At 31.6% G+C, this 20,095-nt stretch overlaps 1 protein-coding gene and 1 long non-coding RNA gene across 10 annotated transcripts in view; one reads left to right on the forward strand and one right to left on the reverse strand.

Moving 5' to 3' along the window:
* Nucleotides 1-20,095, reverse strand: part of GRIK2 (glutamate ionotropic receptor kainate type subunit 2) — a 640,648-nt gene that overhangs the window by 106,737 nt on the left and 513,816 nt on the right. The window lies entirely within an intron of this gene.
* Nucleotides 12,078-20,095, forward strand: part of LOC309634836 — a 43,733-nt gene continuing 35,715 nt past the window's right edge. Inside the window, exon 1 of the long non-coding RNA XR_014248460.1 lies at nucleotides 12,078-19,754. This is a non-coding gene — a long non-coding RNA (uncharacterized lncRNA). The remainder of the gene's footprint in view (nucleotides 19,755-20,095) is intronic.

The following is a 20,095-nucleotide window of genomic DNA, read 5'->3' on the forward strand; positions in this document are numbered from 1 at the left end:
TTAAAACTGTGGAAAAATTGTTAAAGACAGAAGAAATGATACAAAATCACCCCAAGAATTTTTTGTGATATAACAGAAACTGCCAAAGTGACAGAGATTAAATGATCAGTGAATAATTATACCTCTAAGAAAACAGTACGATGGATTTATTTCTTTATGTGTAACAAACTCACATCTAAATAGAAAACCGAATCAGAATGAACTGCATTCTGATAACATGCTTCTGACATCATTATAGGTTTCAGAGGGAATGGCGATATGCAGGCTATCAAAGCAGTGTTAGAAGCAGGAATGCATATTGAGACTGATTGGTTTCCACTTATTATTTGGTTTCAAACCTACAATTAATTTGAATCACTGTTTTAAGACAAAGAAAACCAATCTAATTTTTGAGGCCAGTTATAGATGGTTTTAGAAATATTAATAACATCTCTCAAATAATTCAAACTGAGAACTTTTTAAATTGTCAAGTGTACACACAAATTAATTTATTCTAATTATAATCCAGATATATGTTTCAGTTAATGGTACTATTAAAAAATATCACTGCCATAATTAAAAATGCTTAGTCTAATTACTAAACTAACAAAATATTTTCCCTAATATCTCAAATTTTAAAGCCACTCTTTTATAAACCAAATTAGTGTGTGTGCCCTTTATGAAAGCATTAAAAAATCTTGCATTCAATCAAAGTTATTTGAATAATGTATCTGTCACTTCAGAAAGCCCAATTTTTTTCACAATAATCTTTCTGACATATTAAAATTCTGAAGATCAAACAAACCATTTTCATCTTTCTACTGCAATTTTTAGAACACCCTTGTTTTAATACCCTACCCTTGACAAACAAAGGAATGTTTTGTTTGGTTCTCTAAGTTAAACTGACACACTGAACAGAAAGGTTGATTGGATAGTAATTAAACATTCTGATCTGATTTGTTATGTCTGACTGAAGTAGAACTAGCTTTGGTTTTAGCATTTCATTTTTATTTAAATCCCTTATTACTTTTACCCTAATGCAAATAGTTATATACATTTTAAAAAGTATTTTGAAGTATTAGAATGTTGGTCATCAATCTTTACCCAAGACTGTCTTTAAAAATATTACCATTTTCAATTAACTATCTAAACAATTCATTGATCATCAGAAGCAATGTGATCTAGTGGTCAGATCACAGGCTCCGCAGCTGGACCATGCAGCTCCATGCCCTTGGACAAGTTATATAAACTCTGTTTTTAAACAATAAATATTTTGAAATGTGACTTTGCCTATAGTTACATATTCAGACTCTTATTTTGATTCCTTGATAATTAAACTGTTCTTTTCCCACTCTTGAGAGTATATCAGCTATAAACACAAAGCTGGTCTGTAAGAGCTGGAATTAGTGTTTGTACATCATAAATCCTAGAAACATAACTACAGATATTGAGAAGGTATAATTTGGCTGATCAAGATCACTCGTCTTCACATAGAATTCCATGAGCCTCTGAGTTTTATACAGGTGCTTCAAGGGATTCCATGAAATGAGGGGAGGGAGATGTAGTGATAGGGGTTGGGGAGGTGGAAGTATAAATATGCAGGATTCTGCCCTCCTTTTCCATATATGTATGTATTTATACATGTACATATAAAAATATACATATATTTTTTTAATTCTGGGAAGGTAGGAAAGGCAGGAAGGAATGAAGGAAAAAAGGAAGGAAGGAAGGAAGGAACGGGAAAATGGAGGGAAATAAGGAGGAAGAATCTGGAAACACTGGCACTGCTTTCAAGAGACTAATATCTACTGCAGTGAGGGAGTCCTGTATAACTTAATTGAACAAAAGGAAAAAATGCATGGCAAACTAATACTGAAATTCAAATTATGTACACCTTTCACATTCTCCACTTTGTCTGCTTTTTCCTTAGAGAAGATTTCCAGTGTACCCAAAAGAGGCAGAACTAGCCAACAAACATGTTATTTAACTTGAATTTGCTCTTCATGGTGACACTCAGAAAGCTTTTCTTCTCTCTCCATTTGATTCATTAACATCCTCCTAATCGTGGTAAAGTGAGTTACCGCCATCCTGCACTCACCCCACACACATACTGCACTGGCCTTGTACTGCTGTGCCCTTTGTCTTCTTTATCTCCCTCACGTTTAAGTCAACACAGCTCTGATTCTAGTTTCATCCTCTGGTTTTTTCTAAACGGAATCACCTCTCCCCTCTAAGATTAACTGCTATGTTAACTCTATCCTTTCTATTTCCAACAGATCTTGCTTCAGTATCTATCCCTTCCTTCCAATTCTTCAGATTTACCACTTTTAAAAATTCTATTGGCCTCCATGTTTTTTCTGCCCATAAAAAAATATTTCAGTCATTTCAAATCTATATATTTCACCCTAATCACTCTCTAGACCTTAAGTGAATTTCCAATGGCCTGACAGTAGACTTTTTGATATTAATATGTCCAATATGAACTCTTAATCTTTCTTCCTAATGCTGCCCTTTTATTGGCTTCTCCATTTCTGTCAATAGCATCACCTGCTGGCATTCCCTAACAACAACTGCAAAGGTCTTGCCCCTAGTCCTTGGTTCACTTATCCTGAACACTTTAGAGTCAACTTCAGTTCTTTTACATTCCTTTTCTCCACAACACTGACCTCCAAACAGTTGTCAATTTATATCAGTCTACCTACAGAAAGACTCCTTCATTTCCTCCCCTCCTCCTTCCCTGTTTATTTCCATTGGCATTAATGCCAGTTCTGGTTGTCATATCCTGTAGCAGTAGTCTCCCAGCTGGTCTTTCCCCTTTTTATTCCAAATGTATAAGCTCCAAGTACTGCTTCCCAGTTAATTTTCATGTAGACTAATTTCCGAAATGATACAACTCTATTAAAAACAAATCTTCAATCATGTCTACAGGCTACCTACAAACTTTTAAGCACGGAATTTGAGATCCTCTGCGTTGTGCTCCAAAATACCATTCCAGGATTATGTTCCACTGCTTTTTCTCCTACTCACCAGGCTCTGGCCACTTTCCCCCCAAATCCTATATTGATTCTTATGCATTTCTTTGCTCATCTTGTCCTTTAACCTGTAATTCTCTACTCTCTACTCCTCTCCACTATTCAAATTCTACACCCACCCTTCAATTCCAACTGAATTCCAATACTATCATCTAGTTGTAGTTTTCCTGATCTTTTCTTGGAGTAAATATCTAAGGTAGAGACCAGTGACTAGCCCTCAGTATTCATTGTCTTGCCTGGGTTTTACTAGGAACATTGCTGCCCAGCTAATAAAACTATACTTTCCTTCTTCCCTTGAATGCAACTAAATTTGAACCTCTGCAATATGAACAGAAGTGATGTGTACAACTTCTGAGAATTCTCTTTAAGGATATTTGCCCTGTACTCTCTTTTCCTTCTCCATCTTTTAGGAAATGGTGATGACTACAGACTATTAGAAGCCCCATGTTGAGGATGACAGAGGTGCCCCACCATCCTTGGACTGCACTCCTATAGACTATGGAGTTAAGAGGAATAAATGCTTTCTGATTCAAGGCACTGTATTTTTACCTGTCTTTGTTAGAGAAGCTTAATCAGTCAGTACTTGAATGACTCAGGTGTCCCTCTCTTTTTTACATATTTATAGCACAAAGAGCTTCAGGTCATACCTATGATAGCCTGGCTTCCTCATTATAAATTAATGCACCTATCTTCCCTCTTCTATCAATTGTAAATGAGTACATGCAAATAGAGTTTCTGATTTATCATGTGTCTCCTACAAATTTTCTAGCATGAGGTTTTAAACCTAGTGGGCATCTAACACATATTTGAGTTATTCTGATGCTCTTTTTGCCTATCCTCTCACTCTTTTTCAATTTCTGGCCAAACATCTAAAATGATAATCCTCCTATTTCTCTACACCTAATACCTCCTTAACCCTAAGCTTCCATCTCTGTAAAAGTCTTTTTTGAATCCATTGTCTTTTTTCCTTAAGACTATCACTTAATCATTTTGCAGCTTCTACTAAAATTCTTACTGAACACCAGCCCTTTGATATCTTCTCTTTTAACTTCTGTGATATGTGCTCCTGATTATTTGCTCTCTGCCCCACTAACAGGAGATCCCTTTTGGCTAAATCTTGGCTCTCAGATCTTTCCTCCCTCTTTAATGACCTAACACACTCATGGCTTTAACTCCTGTGCTGATAATTAGAAAACCCTCTTAATTTATAGCCATATTTTCACTCAAAGTATTTCCATTCATCTTTGTATATTCCTACTGAGGCAGCTCACCATTACCTCATGCATAAAATTATTAAAACTAAACCCAACAACTTCTTCCATACTAGCTCTCCTTAACAATTTTTTCCATTCTAAAATGATATAGCACTTCTCTGAGTTCTTGAGGCTTAAATCTTCTTTTAATCTCCTTCCTTAAATACAAACAAATGTGATATGCTTAAGCCATATCAACTTTTTTTTTATAATGCCTCTTTGTTTTATCCCATCCATGCACTTTCATTTCAGTTCTGAATTGTGGATTTTAGAACTCAATTTTTACTTGCTTCCTGTTTTCTCTATTTTGTTTTGCAAACTATCTTCACATTAAGTTTTGTACCATGAACTCGCCTTCTCTAGAACCGATCAATTCTATTAGCTACTGAATCAGGTTTAACAACATTCTATGCCTCTGAATTTCAACGTTCTATATAATATGACTCAATGTTTTTAACCTTATTCAAACTATTCTGTAGACTGGCCAATTGTCTCACTCTGTCTGTGTTTATGCTATTCCTACTAAGTGAAAAATCCTCTTCCTTTCCGTTGGTTCACCCACTTCACGTTTATTCTCCTTTCTGAAATTCCATAGTGCTTACTTTCCTCCCAAAGCTTACTTTTTTCAAATCTCTATATATTACCTATTGCCTTATGCTCCACTATTGGCATTTCAGGTACTAATTTTGTATTCTCAAAATTTTATGATGCCCTTTAGATAGGCTTTTTATCTTTATAATTATCATTATTAATATATTTGTCTGACTTTAGTGCCTAAAAATTACGTTAACAGAATGACTACAGGTATGAGGATTATAAAACTTGAGTTACAGCCACATGTATATTTTGTACTTGGTGACATGTTGCTAAATCTCTGAGCTGAAGGTTTATTTCTAAAGAAGAAGAAGAAGAAAACTAAGCATGAGAGATAATATATGCAAAGCATTTTGCAAACTATGCAGCGCTATACAAATGTTAGCTAAAAGCACATAATCTAAAGATTTCTTACTCTAGAGACTTATATCAGGAAAATAATCTAGGTAATATATGAAAAAATCTGCTCATTGAGGAAATACTTTTTACTGTATTATGCAAAATTTAAAATTTATTTGAACATTTTCTCATAGCAGAGGCAAACTACATCTGATTTTTATATTATTACATATTATTTTGAGCCAAGGAGCTATATACTTTCACACATTTGAACACTATTTTCTTGCTGCTTCCTTAAGCTGCAGTGACCTTCCTACAAAGGAAAGGAATTTAAATTCAATCTAAGTTGATATCTTCATCATCATTATTATATCATAATAATCCTCAGCTTTCATTGGCATCATAAATTCAAAAAAAATCTTGTTTGAAAATTTACCAGTAGTAACTGTGATACTATGAATTTTCTGCTCTTCTTTACTCTGCTTAATTATTTAGTTGACACAGCAATTCTTCACCTCATTTTAGATATGGGGTTTAATTGGTTGTAATAGGGAAATTGAACAGCTTTCTAACGGAATTTGTCTTAAACAAAGTAGATATAACCATTTCCAAAATCAAGTATAAACAAACATTTCAGCATGAAAAATACAAAGCTTTTTAGCACTATATACTATTTACATATTGACTATGGTTTTGTTTTTCCTTTCATGGGTATATAATTAAACTGAGGATGTAATAACAAATGATCTATTACTACTTTTCAATTTAAGTGCCAAAGTAATTTAAAAATCTAAAATTTGATATTCAAATTTTCAATATTATTTTTTTTATTTGTGGGGAAAATACATTATTTTAAATATTGATCCAAGGGTTTATAAATTTTATTGAATAAAATATTATACAATTCTTAAGAGAACATAAAATTGTCCTTCCAAATAAGAAAGGTTACATAATCCAAATTTGTTCTTTTTTTTTTTTTAAGTAATCAAGTGACAGCTGATGCTGACTGGATAGTTTAGGGGAGAAATGAGAAGCAGGTAAGTGCTACATAAAAAAAAATCCATATACATTAAATCCCTTCACAGAATAACCATAAGCCATGTTTTCAGCCACAATTCCGGATTTTTCCAAGAATCACCATCCACTTCAGCCATGTTCAACTGTTCACTACACTTAAAGGATATAATTTAATGATACGTTTAAATGACATACTTGGTCAGAATAGGTGATCCGGCTAGGTTAGTGATAATACGGGTTATCATGGAGCCACCGGTGTGTCTGACACTTACTTGAGAAGCAGAACATGGAAGTGGATGTTATAACTATCCCCAGCACAAAAGCAAATAGCCAGAAATGAGAATATACTTCTAGAAACTGGATCTAAATGGACTGAGAGTTACAAGGGTCACTCTATTTCTAGGAGATGAAGGTACTATTAGTTTAATTCAGGAATGCCCTAAGGAGAGCTAGCTATAAGAGCTCTCATACTTGTGCTGAAAGCAGATTAAAATCCAGGAAAGAAAGGGATGAAGCATGCATATTCTTTTGAAATTATGCTGTTTTGAAGACATCTCTGGTGGGAGCAGACAAAATGTGGGAACCTCTAAAAGTCTCTGAAAAGCAGAGTTGCCTTCTACTAAAAGAAGAGTTTAAAACAAGGCACCAAAGAACCAATTGAGTTACCCCAGATAAGACAAATTAAATAAAAACTATTAGAAATGAAATATAGAATTACTAACAATAATATCCTTTGCATCATACTTGCCAATTATAGAAACAAATGTAGCTATGTTATCTCATTTTGAACTGCAACAAATGACCGGAGATAAGAACAATATTATTACTATTAAAAGCTGAGATTTAGATAGATCAGGGATCTGCCCAAGATCACACAGAAGGCTAGAGCAAGATTGCAAGCAAGTCCCTTCTATCTCATTTTGCAGTGTTCAATTGTTATCATACCCCATAAAAAAAGGAAAAGGGAATTCCTATGTTCTAATTCAGTTACCTGTGACAGAAGAATATTATTTGTAGTTTCTATACTCTCAAGTCAATGAGGAATTGCTTGATTTTCACTAGGGACAGAAAAAGACTTTGTTTCATCACTTATTAGCATACTTATATCTTGTACTCTGTAAAGTCAATTCTTGCACATTGAGAGCATTCAAAAAGTAAGATTTGGTTAATGCCTTGATGTCACTGGAATACAAAAAAATTCCCAAATTTTTCAGCAAAAGATCACATTTTGATTAACAAATGCATTAACGACCATCTGATTTCTATTCAGAAATATTGCAGAATGAGTGTCAGTTTTTAAATCTAACCACCATACCAAGCCTGATAATACAAATATTACAAATGTTAAAATTCAATAATATATGCATAGATATGAAATCCTTAAGGGATGTTCAAATTCACCTGAAGTTTAAACTATTTTTACAATATTATCTTTGCTCTGTATTTTGCCATCACCACCTGAATTCTAACTATTTTGCACATGGAATATAATATTGCTTCTCTAACACTGTCAGGAAAAGTTATCTCTTTGAATCCATGAAGAAATGCTAAAAGCAAGAGCCTCAGCAATTTTTGTGAACCATCACAGTATCTTTGCTGACACCAAGCATTGTAAATGGATGACCACAACAAAAGCAACAATGATTGCAATTATCAAACACGAAACACACTCATACTATGTCATAATATTGACACTCAGTCCCGTAATCCTCCACTGTAACAGCTCCTTTACTTTGCAGTGAAAATTGATTTGTATATTTTTTGCCTCTGAGTCCTTGTGGGATTTTTTTTTTTTAATTCAAACAGAAAGTCACAAAAATTATAATCATCCTCATCAGTTCACTCAGTCCCATGTAATTAATTTTTTTATCTTGATCTTTTGTTAGCACTTTTATGAATTCATCAGTTTCCATTAGAGTTCTGAAAATGCTTATTCATTCAGTTCAGCAGTATAGTCAGTTACCAGAAAACTGTACTTGTCAGAGTCTTTTCCATGAATTCCTTGAAGATGAAACCCTTTTATAGGAACATTTTTGCAAAAAATATTTTTTTAATTGAGCATACATTAAGTACTTCAAGAATTGGTTTCTAAGGAAAAGACTTCCATAGCTGTAATTAATTTTAGTTACCTTCCAAATCATTAATGAGCAGGATATTAGTTAGGGCTGTATTGTGCTTTCTATGCTCAGATGTAAAAGGTTTCATAATGTAAAACGATGTGGCGAGGTTTTGAAATTGGATGGAGTTAAACTATGGTTAAGAAAGAAATGAAAGGAACAAAACATTTGCAAATCATTATTACATAAACTAGGAAATAATATGAGTGTGCAATTCAGAAAGATGATTTTTAAAAAAATAAACACAATTGAACATAAGTATATTTAGTTCAATTACATATAGCTCAAGGATTAAGAATTACCTGTCATTCATACACTTATGATCCTCTGTGCAGTTGTTATTATCTGTATAACTGTAAAACTAGCCCCGTGCTCTTTTATCGGTATAGTCCTTTGCTGACTTTGAATTAACTTGAACATCTATGTATCTGAATCTCACTTAAAGCTCATCAGCTCTCCATCCTGTATTTCCAGCTGCCTACGAGAGAGTTCCACCTGGATGTATAGCCATACCTCAAACTCAGCACAACTAAAATCAAATTGGTCATCCTCCCCATACCAGACCAACTCAATGTCTATAGTCAACCAATTTTGCAAATAATCTAGGCATTTTCCAAAGATTGAGATGAGAATTCTTGAAGTCACCTGTCTTTCCTTCAGTGTCTGTATTCAGTATATCACCAAGGTTTATTGTATTTTTCTTCAAAATAATTCTTGAATTTGCCCTTTCATTCCCATTTTGCAATCCCCTTATTACTATAATTTTAGTTTAGGCTTTTTTTACCTCTAATCCAACAAGTCTTCCTGTCTTTTGATTCTCCCAACACTATCTCTCTTGTCCATCCTACATATGACTACCAGGCAAATCTTCCTGGACTTTAATACTGTTAATTCTTTCATCAAAAACCTACAAGAAATCAATATTGCTTTGCAATCAACTCCAACTTTTTCTGCTCAATTTTCAAAGCTTTAGAAAGCTGAGTCATCTCACCATGTTTCCTGCTATACCCCAACAAAAATCTATTCAAATAAACCAATAAATATCTCATACATGGCATTCGTATTAACATCTCCACATTTTTGTTAATGCTTTTCCTTACAGCTGAAATATTCCATTACAGTCCAGTAATTAGTATCCTACTTATATTTTAAAGCATAATTTACTTATTTGACAATAAGCCCTTTCACAGGAGAAGATACACCATATTTATTTTAATCTCCTCCACCTGAAATGCTGTCTCCATTTTCCTCTACTTAATATAGTTTCCCTCATCTTTTAAAGTCTAATTCACTTATCTGGATAATATGCTCTTTAAAAGAAGGGAGCATGTCATTTTAATTTTGTATCTCCTAAAGCAATAGAACGATACTGGAAATAGAATAAGTGTTCAATAATAGTATCGTTTTATTGAGTGTGTGTGTGTGTGTGTGTGCATGCATGTATATATGTAATCCTTTAGCACTTTGTTCAGTGTTACTTACGATGTGTAATTATCACCACTTTAAATGTCAGATTCTGAAGAATAAGGACTTCCATTGGGTTAGATTCAAGATGAAATAGAAGGTCAATGTAAAAAATTTAATTATCTAAAAATATTTAAAAATTAAAATGTTTAAACAAACAAATCAGTTGCAAATAACGATCACCTTTAAGTTTAAAGGATGTCTAGGTTAATCTTTAATTCAATATTTCCTAAAATAATACATTCTAAGTCAGCAGCAGATACACTAAAGCTACCCAGATAGTTTTTATTACATTTACAGGAAGAGATACATTTTTTCCCCCAAACTCTTTAAAACTTTAAAGAAAATTTTATGTATATTTATAGGTCTTTCCCTCACTCAATACAGCGGGTGCTTCTCTACTTCACACTACATTAAACTAGTAACTGAAATATTTATAAGATACTGCAACAGGGTGCAAAACTTTATGTATATTAACTTCTCAGAGAATCAGAAGTCATTATTCAACATCATCTCTGCAACTCTAGAAGTATGCTATAGATTATTTAAACAAAGTTTAAGAAAATCTTAAAAATTAACTTGTCACTTTGCATCTAATTTTATCATTTCAATTTTATTATTCACAAATATTTTGCCCATCAAATATGGACAAATCCATGAAGGTTTTAAATTTTAAATATATTTCATATACATAATATATGTGCACAGATACTGTTGAACAAATAGAGAGATTAAGAAATAATTCTCAAGAAATGTTTTCCATTACTATTAGCTTTCTTATCTGTGACCATCTCTGTCTCTTATCTTTCATCCTCAATTTCTTAATCTGTAGAGTGGGAGGCTGCCCCTGGTCATCACTATAGCTTCTTTCAATATTAATAATCCAGAATTTCATTATTCTTTCAAAAATATGTCCATTACTTTACTGACTACCTATTTGCACCATATTTAAATGAGTAATTATTCAAACAGGACAAATAGGACAGGTCTTAAATATATAAGTAAATCCTTATAAAACTTTATAAAATAATGCAATTAAAGCACATCTCTTTCAACATGCATATTTAAATTATGATTTAAAAACATAGCTGTATAAATTTGCCCTTGGTAAGAACTTTGAAAACTGTCATTCTCAGAGCATAATTTAATGCCGATTTGTCATTTACTACTTCCTATTGTATTTTAGAGGACTAGAAAACTGGTTTAGCTTGCAAAAATTTTTATTGTGACCAAAGTATAGTCATTTTCCTTTGTTTATTTAGTGGATATATGGATAGATCCAGAACTATCTGCAGCTATCAATAGATATGGAGATATATATTTATGAAATAAACAGAACTACAATAATGAAAGGTTTTAATCAAATAAACACAGATTGAGACTCTACTGATGAAATATAATAATTCGGCCTAAACACTTGACCAATATGTAAAGAGACAAATCGTTTCGGGGCTGTGGAAGGAGCCCACGTTGGTAGGAACAGGGAGGCTGTAGTTAAAGCACTTTGCTGTAGCTCCAGCCTCCTGATTGGCATTAATTATTCCTTCTACCTTCCTCTCTATCTTCCTTGTATGTTCAGTGCCCCCAGGCTGGCTCTGATTTTTCCAGATATAGTTTATCCTCTCCTTTCCAGCTCATGTCTTCCTTGCTTACTATATCTCTGTCAGAAGACAAAACAGCCTTCACATTGAAATGGTAGCGACAAGAAAGCAAAAACACAAATACAGTGATTGGCTGCTTCTCTGTAAGGGACCACTACACTTACACGTGAAGTAAATCCTCTAAAGGGCAAAACAATCATTAGCCACATAGTGTCTGTGTGTGTGTGTGTGTGTGTGTTGTGTGTCTGTAGTATTTTACTATGACTCTCTTTAGTTATGGTCATCCAATCATTTTGCTAGAATGTCTACAGCATTCTTTAGCCCACTACTCCATCTTATTTGTTTTAATTTCAAGATAAATGGTAAAATCTATTATTTAAAAGGCAAGCCTGGGTAGTTACTGTAATTTTTACAAAATGAAGAAAAGGAATACATCTGAAAGTCATATGATTTCAATATACAACATGCTCAAATATACAATATGATTAGAGCTATGTGCCTTACTTATAAATACATGCTACATATTTATCACCAAAAAAAACCTCACAAAATTACAAACTGCTTAACTCGATTCTAGTTGATGACATTCCATCTTTAACTATTTAGCTTCTATCTATCTCTTTAAGGCACTTAAACTAACACTAGGCACTAACACTAGTCACTAAGGCACTTATCTAACACTTTAAGGCAGGAAGAATAAATTTTGTTTGTTATGTTTTCACTTAAGGCCAAAACAAAGTAAACATTAGATTAGCTTGGATTTTGCACCTTGGTTAAATTATTTTATGCTCTAATGCATGAATCACTAATATGTTTAGAGCTTTTACTTTCACTGTAAAACAGATTGCCTTTGATTCAATTAAAATTCCTTTTCATAAATATGAATAAAAAATTCCTTATTTTAAAACAAAGATAGTTAAGAATTTAGGACTAGGAGTACATAGCAACATTGATTCACAGCCACTGTGAGATTACCCGAATGCTACAAAAAATAGGGATACACTTAATGGATTTGTATGTACATGGTGGCTTAGAAAACTTAAAACACTAATGATATAACTTGTTATATAGTCTGAATATCAAGAAGTAAAATAGCATTTGGCATATTCACTTAATGCCAGAAAAGAATTATTGCCTTAGATTATTTTATTAACATTGGAACAAGCTCTAAATATGATGATATTCTATTGTTTGGACACAGGTATTTTATAAATTTGACACATTTATTTAGAATTTAGAAGGTGGATCATATTTCTAATTATTTTCACACACATAACATAACATGAACCTCATCATTAATAAATAGCTTTGTACCAGTGTTTCAAAATTTACCTGTAGCCCACCCCATCACTCAACCTACTTATTCAACAAAGCTTGCTTTCTGTTTTGGAAATTATAGTAAGCTAAACTGATTTGGAAGATCACATATGGGTTTCTACTATTAATATTTTTGTAATCTATTCAAAGTATGACCATGCAATTATTTTAATGATTTCTTAGAATCTGCACCAGTTGTAAACAGGAAGGACAAATTCAGATTACAGACATGCTTTTTGTTTGGTCAAAACCACACCTTAAACATTTTCTTAAATTTGAAACTAAGATTGTCCAGCCTTGTTCCCTAAAATCATTTTCTTTCAACTGTACCATCAGAAAATAACTACCTCTGTCTATTTTTGTACTTAAATATTTATTTTAGTTCTACTATATTTTATTATCTCTGCATCTTTATCAATGCAATGTTTGTTGTTAGAAATGTTATAGAAAATACAACCCTATATAATTAGATGAATTTTATGTAAAGTCAACCTTTACTCTGTTACCACCTATCCTGTATGTGATATTTGACTTATTCTGTGGGCAAAGGAAGCAGCTTTAACGTCTCCAACTGTATGCTAGAATAAAAACCTGGGGTCAGGAAGGCAAAATAGAGTACTAGTTACCTTTAACTAAGAAAGCACGTATTTAAAGAACATTTTATATTTTAAAAGGTCCATAAATGATCCCAGAATTTCTGTTTTAGTCAATCAACCAATTAAACTGAAAACCATGACAGATAAATTTATAGGGAAATTGTAAAGTTGTTTTTAAAAGTTATCTAACATTTATTCAGATTAACATAAAATACAGAAAAGTAGATGATTCAAAGACCTGCAGTTTTATGGCACAAAAGTAGATTAGTAGACAGAAGTAGTAAACATTAATAGTAGATTAGTAACCATTTACTAAAATTTAAATCAAGTTATGAATTCTCTATGACTTTAACCTATGAAATTATTTTCATTTATATTAGTTCCTTCTATGTTAGATACAAAATTTCAGAATACAGTTAATAAGTTTAAGCAAAACTTACAATATTTTCTAAATGTACTGTTGTCTCCACCAAAGAAATTTACTAATCACTTGGATTTTAAAAATGCCATAAGAATTATACTGGTCAAGAGTCCTGAAATTACCATTTTTTCACAATATTTCAACTTATTTATAATGGTTTTGAGTGCAAAGAGTGACTTTAGACTAACATATACAAGATACTTATGTATTACATTATAATCACATCTTTCTTTTGTTTTTTGATATAGAAAAATATACCACTGATAACTGTTTCTTTATTCTTTGCAAAATATTAAATTTTAAATAATTCTGTTTAATGCTCAAATTCCACAACTGCATACAATAAATGAGTTTTGTAGGATACATATGTTTTAAAAATAATTATTATATCAGCGCTTATATACTTTATAAACTTTATATTGGATTGATATTAGCTATGTGTTCTCAAAATTCTATTTCTATTTTAATCAGTATTTTTTCTGTCACTGCTTCTTATATTGTATTTATATAATTAAGAGTTGTTTTATCATGCAATTAAGAATTCTTTTTAACTTCTGGTCAGTGACAGTGAATATATATATATATGCATATGCATGCATATATGTATGTATATGAGTAAAACATAGTTTATATATTTCCAAAAGATGCATTTTTCTTCTGCATTTTTATTCATTTAAATATATTTACTTATTCTAAGCCAATAAAATAGGAAATATGCTCATGAAAGAAGGCCAAGTAGTCCATCTGTGTCTGTTCATTTATCTGAGCTATCAGTTCTTTAATTTCTCAAAATATTTTGTATCTCAAGCTCGACTATCTGTTTCGTCAAATAGACTGTTCCAACTTCTTCCAGCAGTAAATACCTTTTTTTTCTAAATCCCAAGTGAACTTGTTTAAAAAAAAACTATCTTCCTCCCTCAGCATCCAAAAATTCTCCATTCACTCTGAAATCATCTTAGTATATGGTTTTTCATTTAATCAAACTTGAAAAATAAAAGTTCTACCTTTTTATTTCTGAAATAGTTTAAGTATAGTCACTGGCAGGTAATCTCAAATAAATATATATTAGAAATTATGAATGGGAAATATATAAGGAAATATATTATTCATATTGTGATTTATATGGCTAATACTTATTGATAAATTGATGGATGTAGAAAGAGACAGAGAGGTTTGATAGATCAAGGTGGAAATAACTTTCAGACAATGAAAAGATCATTGAACAACAACAAAAAATCAGGGTGTATTATTATTTAGAACCTAATCTGAATTTATATAATTTCAATCTTGTTATAAACTATGACCATAGACTTAATATTAGGATACACACCATCTTATGATCATAAAGTAAATAAACAATATATTTTCATTGATTCTAAAAAACAAATGAACAACACTTGGTCTAAATCTGAGAAAGTGTAGCTGCCATTTATGAAGCTTTTATCTAACAGCATATTTTATTTGAAATAGGCTGAGACCTAATATTTTCCATTAACTATAAATGAGAGTGTGTAAGAGGAGCTAGAAGACTGCAAAAAAAGATTAAATGAGTAAATGTCTTGCAGGATGGATCATATAATCCTTTATAATTGCATTCATTTTAAGATGAGCCATTCAAAATTGCTACCTGTCCAACCTGCATAAGATGAGCAAACTAGAAGCATGTAGATAAAGATTGCTCGTTGCCCCTAGGCAGGCCATTTTAATATCACTATAGCTGAGTTTTAGACACTCTAGGCTCACATGTCAGCTGAATTCACTACTTATTTTCTGGCTTTTTGCACTTATGGTACTTGTATTCCATACAGAAATAGAACATTAATAATTATCATTTGATGTTGTCTAATATGTAAATCAGATTTAAAATACAGTGACCATTCAGCCCTGTTTATAGAGTGTGGGTCATAAGCTAGACAAATAAAATTCTGAAAAGATTATGCCCTCATAAAAAGATGTAGCTTCAAACTTATGTCGCAAATTAAAATCTACATAATTCATCTACCTAGAGAGAGCTGATCATTTATATACAAATAGCTAATTAATTTCATCCTTGTAATAAATCCAAAATAAATTATCAACTATTTGGTAAAACACTTCCTCCTTTAACACATAAAGTAATATTAATAAAACTGGAATTTATTCAAGCCACATGTTTGCACTCAAATCATAACTTCCCAGAATAAAAAAACAGAGTTTGTTTGCTAAATTTATCATTATTCCAAAATAAGTTTTTTTCCAATTATCTATTTTTTAACTTTTAATGCATGTAGGGAAGTGTTTTCCAAAATATTCAATGAGTGTCTTTCTGATAATTTAATAGCAAAACTTGATTTTCTAACAAAGTTCACAAATAAGTAATAATGAGTTGTCCCAACACCAGATTTTTAAATGGAAGGAATTTTTTTTTAATTACATAATAAAACTTAAGATTTTCACATTCATTATTTTACTTTTAAAAAGCAGTATATTAAAAATGGAAGCAATTATAAAAATAATTTTTAAAACTTTAAATATTAATTAATACAAGTAATATTGTCATAAACTGCCATTTAATAGATGTGATGGAAACTTATCTTTTCATATCAGCAAAATGAGTGCTGATAATAATTCCTTGAGGATTCAGAAGCATGAATACTCAGTCTGGTATAGGTTATTTCATTAATCTATATAGAATGTGTATGATAAAAACAAAAAATTTAAATGAACTTACACACTAAAGCAATGCTTTGCACCTTTGATTCAGCAAATTAATTGACTGCTATTAATGGAGAACATGTAATAAGAGACAAGGTAAGATTAAAAGAATAAAAATGTCCATGGCCAAAAATGTTTGGAAACTGCTGAGTTAAGCTAACATAATCTGATTTCTTTTTATTGCAAGTCTTTTCAGAGCCTTTAATTTATTAATAGTGAATCTCTAAGAGGATCTGGTACATAGTTGTCCTGACCTTATTTGATCATAGAACTCGCTTGGGTTCATTTTTTTCCTTCTAGAAGCAGCTTAGCATCTAATATTTTGTATTATACCTTATAATATGGTATAATTCATTTATATAGTGTGTATGAAGCCTACACATTTTTATTAAGCTCCAACTTCTTCATTGCTTTAGAAAAGTTGGGGAAAGCATTGATGTGGTATAATATTCCATATCAAGAATAAACCAGAGTTACTTTCTACAGGATTGAAAATTTATATTTTTATAGCATCATTTAAGATATTAGGGTAACAATTCATGCTTCTTACACAAAGCTAATTTTGTAAATTCTTGTCTCAAGAATATAGGCCAGGACCAGAAAGAAAATACAGACCTCTAAAATGTGAAATATTTACACTTACTTTTCATACATTTTAAAACAAGCTTCGTTAACTTGTTTTAAAGAAAACGCCAGTTTAAAATAATAAAACAGGAGGGAAGTAGTCAGGCTGCTTAGAGGCAAACACCCTGATAACAGATGAGAAAGAGAAAGAAAACTTCAGAATTTGAAACTTGAAATAAGAAATTTGAGAGAATTTCATGTGTGACCAAATGATGCTTCGCAATTTAATAATCCTTGTGGCAGACACAGTCAATTACATACCCAATAACATCTTTCTTACTTACAAAAGAACCGAGGTGGCAGTATACCCAGATAAAAGAAATTCACATATGCAGGTTCTTTTGCAGGCAGGAATATCCAACTAAAATAATTCTAGCCAATAAAATGTAGACAGAGGAATCATTTCCTTTCTGAATTAAAAGGCAATGTCTTTTGTCTTTTGCCTTTTTTTTCCTACTGTCTTCCTGCCTGGGACACAAATATGATGCCTGATGTTGCCGTGGCCATCTTGCAATCATGAGGATGAAAGCTTCAGTCTAAAAATAGTGTAGCACAGAGATAGAAGGTACCAAGTTCCTTGATACCACCTTCAGCAGCTGTTTCAATCTTGCCCTGCTTAAGGCTCCATTAGAACAATAATCCCCCTATTTATTTTCATAACTGTTTCATCAGATTTTCTATTAACCACATGTGAAACTATTCCTATTAACATAGGTTGAACCTATTACTAAACTTTCAGAGGACATTATTGATGTTTATAATATTGTTACTGAATAATCTTAGAAAATCTATTCTTTTAGAATTTTTGATTAAAAATTATAAGCAAGGAAGACCATTTCATGATTAAACATTTTCCATGTAAAGAGTTAAAGTTTCCTTATATGATGATAAAATCCCAATAATTCAGAAAACATCAGCATTCACAATAACATTCCATGAGATTGTCGTATAGCTAATGTTCTCCTCAGTGTATTTTCTCTTTTTAGTTATTTTAATATGCAGTTGACTTCAAGAAATTATGCACATTGTTTAGATATCAAATTATTTTCATCAGTGGAAGGATAAATTGGTATTGACTTTAAGTTTAGAATTACTGCAAAGGTTCTAATTGTATTAATAAAAACCCAACCCTTAACTTTTGCTTTTACAGCTTTATAACCTTGCTGCTATCGTCCATATATCTTTCTGATGCACCTTGCATATCTGTATAAGCACATTCCACCTGGACAACCTACTATTCACTTTTATGACCTATACTTTTCCCATCATTTGAACATGGTATATACTAGCAGTATGCTGGAGCCAACTCATAATGTCTTGTGAGAGCCAAATTTACACCTATGTCCCAACTCCATGCTCAGTGAGACTCCATTGGTAGCTTGATATTAGCCATAGTGGTAGTATTTAATACCATGAAAATTGGCAATTACCACAAATCAAAGCCTCTCTCATTGTCATAGTCAGTTATCAAACAATTACTATCACACCACTGAACAATACACATCATTCATGTTAAAATTTTATGCCTTACATTGCCCATTAATTAACCGTGGTACTGTTTAATTGGTAGCTTTAATACCAGAAAGTCACCAGATTTACATAGAGTGAAGCACAAGGATTATCTGTACATGAATGCTACAATAATATGCTATTGAACATATTATTTAGTAGATCTAAATGGATTGGGAGGGCTTAATGAGATGGTAACAATGATCAGTTCCAGTGATTTGTAATTTATTCATGACAAATTTAAATTGTGAAATGGTGGTCAATTTTTATTTAAAAATAGAATCTTGAGAAAAACTAAATACCACTATCAGCTACAAATGGTTAACTAGAAACAATGTCTTCAAAATGTAGGACTTCCTACTGATTCCCATTAAAATTTATATTTGATGTAGGAAATTAACTTCAACAATAGGCTGATTTCAAATTCTTGTGACCTACTCTTAAGAAATATTTTTTTAAATAAAATTAAGTCTTAATGGTATACTACAATTTATTTAAGTTTTAAACTAGCTCAGATTGTTTTTATTGAATGGAATAAAAAAGTCCTTATTATAATCTTCTCTGGGTTATTTTAAGATTTCTGAAGGAAAGGCATTATTTTGGTTGCCATAAAATCCAGACTTAATTTTACAAATGTAAAATAAAAAATATACATTTCTACACTTAAAGCTGGAATCTATTTTTTATACTATACAATGGCTTTTCTGCAGTCTCATTAAATAGTTGCTAATACCATTTTTTAAAAAACACTCAATTGTCCAATCAAATTAAATTAAGAGTGGCTTTAAATTGAGAATAAAAAGGAAAATGTCCAACATATCAACATTGCATCAGACAGTATGTCCTATCAATAATTTCTTACCAATATAGCTATTTGTTTGCATGTGAAGTAACAAATATTAAAAAGTAGTTATTTTAAAATCAATATGAGCATAATTTACATTTGAAAGAATTCTCTCTTAGACTTACAGATCAGGAGCAAGTGTTTAGCTTGCAACACACTTGCTAAGGATTTTAAAAGCAGTAAGTCCAGTATTAAAAGGCTCAAGGAAGACTGTTCTCAGATCAGTCAGGTGGTCATGTGGTTTCTAATACCGGAAAATGAAACAGACTATGCTTTTTAAAAAAATGGACACTCAGTCAGTAAATGAGGTTATCAACAAGAACTAACAAGAACTTGAAGCTAGCATTGAAAAGGTAGCATTTGATTTTCTAAGCATCATTTGGACATTTAAATTGATTTAGCTAATATGCAAATATCTGGATTATACAAAAATAGCAAATAAGTTACCATAAACATGCAAGGCTCATAAGGCTTTTTTTCCTCATTGAATTTTTAATTTTAATAAAGTTTCACAATGGTTGATGACTTGTGGGCTTTCTTTTCTTCAGGTAAATATCTTTTGAAATTATACTCTATTGTACCAACTATATCAATAAAATATTTTAAAATTAAGTGTATGCACCATATATGCAGTTTAGTATCTAAAACAACTGAAGTATGTTTGGAAAGCATTCACTATTTTTGTTTGCAGCTC

This window comes from Balaenoptera borealis (assembly GCF_965194805.1).
Source record: "Balaenoptera borealis genome assembly, chromosome: 9".
NCBI lineage: Eukaryota > Metazoa > Chordata > Mammalia > Artiodactyla > Balaenopteridae > Balaenoptera > Balaenoptera borealis.